Source organism: Hevea brasiliensis, chromosome 17 (assembly GCF_030052815.1).
Source record: "Hevea brasiliensis isolate MT/VB/25A 57/8 chromosome 17, ASM3005281v1, whole genome shotgun sequence".
In the NCBI taxonomy this organism is placed as follows: domain Eukaryota; kingdom Viridiplantae; phylum Streptophyta; class Magnoliopsida; order Malpighiales; family Euphorbiaceae; genus Hevea; species Hevea brasiliensis.
Window position 1 is genome coordinate 52,003,574 of NC_079509.1, and position 2,404 is coordinate 52,005,977.

The following is a 2,404-nucleotide window of genomic DNA, read 5'->3' on the forward strand; positions in this document are numbered from 1 at the left end:
TCCATGTCCAAGATGACAAAGTTGACAGGTATATAGAACTTCCCAAACTTCAGAGGCACATTCTCCAAAATCCCTTCAGGATACTTAATTGATCTGTCAGCTAACTGAAGAGAAATGTGGGTTGGTTTTAAATCTCCCATATTGAGCTTCTCATAAATGGAGAGGGGCATGAGGCTAACACTAGCCCCTAAATCACATAGAGCTTTTGTAGAACATGATTCCCCAATGTGGCATGGACTTGAGAAACTCCCTGGGTCCTTGAGCTTTGGAGGAAGTTTCCTTTGGAGGATAGCACTACATTCTTCTGTCAAAGCTACAATTTAATGGTCTTCAAGTTTCCTTTTGTTTGAGAGAATTTCTTTCAAGAATTTTGCATAAGAGGGCATTTGTGAAAGAGCATCAACAAAAGGCACATTTATGTATAGCTTCTTCAATACCTCTAAGAACTTACCAAATTGCTTATCAAGCTTGGCTTTGTGAAATCTCTGTGGAAAGGGAAGTTGTGGCTTGTAAGGCTCTGGAGGTATATACTTCTCTTCCTTCTCTTCAATTTTCTCTTTACATTTTTCTGCACTCTATTGTTTTTCACTTTCTTGTTTTTCATTCTCATTAATTTCTTTCTCATTTTCTCTCCTCTCACTATTTTCACTTTTCTCATTTTTTTCACTCTTCTCATTATTTACAACTTTCCCACTTCTTAAAGTAATAGCTTGACACTACTCTCTTGGGTTTTCTGGTTGACTTGGAAGCTTTCCAAAAGACTTGGTACTTGAGGAAGATGCTTGCTGTGCAATCTGATTTTCCAGCATTCTGTTATGTGTTTGCATCTGTTCTAGCCTTGCTTTCATCTCTCTCATCTCCTCATCATGCTTAGTTTGGTTAGCAAGAATCTGTTGTAATAAAGCTTCAGTGTTGGAACTTTGTTCTTGCTGTTTTGGTGGAGGATTCATATTTTTCTGCTGAAAATTAGGCAATGGTTGCCTATTTTGCTGATATGGAATTCCTTGTTGCTATTGTGGTTGAAAATTCTGATTTGAAACTTGACTTTGCTGATTTCCCCATGAAAAGTTGGGATGATTCCTCCAAGTTGGATTATAAGTTTGAGAGTAAGGATTCCCCATTTGTTTGTTTCCATAATTACCAACATATGCTGCTTGCTCTCCATAGTCTACTCCACAACCGGTAGTTCCCTCTGCATAAGCAACTTGTTGTGAACTTCCAGATGATGATGATGAACTAACCAACATACTTAAATCTTCCATCTTCTTAGCCAAGACATTTGTAAGTGCATCAAACTTTGCATTAATCATGTTGAATGGATCAAGATCATACATTCCAGCAGCTTGTCTCTTTTGAGTTGGAGCTGGTCCTCTTGGACTACTCCAAAGATGAGTATTCTTTGCAATTTTCTCCAGTAGCTCATAAGCTTCATCTTCATGCTTCATAATAAATTCTCCTCCTGTTTGAGCATCAATAATCCCTCTAATTGCAGGAGTGACATTTGTGTAAAAATTCTGATTTATCATCCACTTTGGAATGGCATGATGTGGGCATTGTCTCTCTAATTCCTTCCATCTCATCCATGACTCATAGAGAGTTTCATCTTCTCTTGGTCTGAAAGCTGTCATTTGATTCCTCAATTCTTGAGTTTTTCCAGGTGGAAAATATTGTGCAAGAAATGCATCAGTGAGTTGCTCCCAATTTGTGATGGAATTGTGAGGTAAAGAATCAAGCCAATCCAATGCTCTATCTTTCAAAGAGAATGGGAATAGCTTCAATCTTGCTGCATCATCAGACACTCCAGGTTGTTTTTGCATGTCACAAATCATAGCGAACTTCTTTAGATGTGTGTGTGGATTTTCAGAAGGATGTCCCCCGAATTGAGAATTTTGAATCATTTGAAGAACTTCAAAATCCATCTTGTAACTATTTGCATCAATTCTTGGTCTTGCTATGCTCTCTCTCAAGTCATCAAAACGAGGAAAAGCATGATCCATCATACTTCCCCTGGGTACATTAGCATTTACAACCTCTTCACCTTGGGCTGCATTTTCGTTGTTTCGATCATTTTCAGCATTACCACCACCAATTCTAATTCTTTCATCAGCCATGTCTGCTTCAATTTCAGTTTCTCTCAAAGCTTCTTTCCTTTTTCTGGTTTCTTTCTTGTTGGCTTTACAAAATTTCTCAATTTCAGGATTGAATAGTAAGGATGTGTCACTTGTGCTTCTAGCTCTTCTCATAAAAGATTAAAAGTACCTGAAAAAGAACAAACAAACACAAAATGAAAATATAACAAAGATAAAACTAAAAACGACTAAAATAATCAAGAATTAAATCTTAAACAAACAACTCCCCGGCAACGGCGCCAAAAACTTGATGTGTCCCAACCGCAAGTGCACGG

The 2,404-nt window shown here is 37.7% G+C and overlaps 1 non-coding gene across 1 annotated transcript; it reads left to right on the forward strand.

Moving 5' to 3' along the window:
• Positions 1 to 1,536: 1,536 nt before the first annotated feature.
• LOC131175629 (small nucleolar RNA R71) lies at positions 1,537 to 1,643 on the forward strand. The gene has a single exon (XR_009145823.1). It is a non-coding gene; the product is annotated as a small nucleolar RNA R71 (small nucleolar RNA).
• The last annotated feature ends 761 nt before the right edge of the window (positions 1,644 to 2,404 follow it).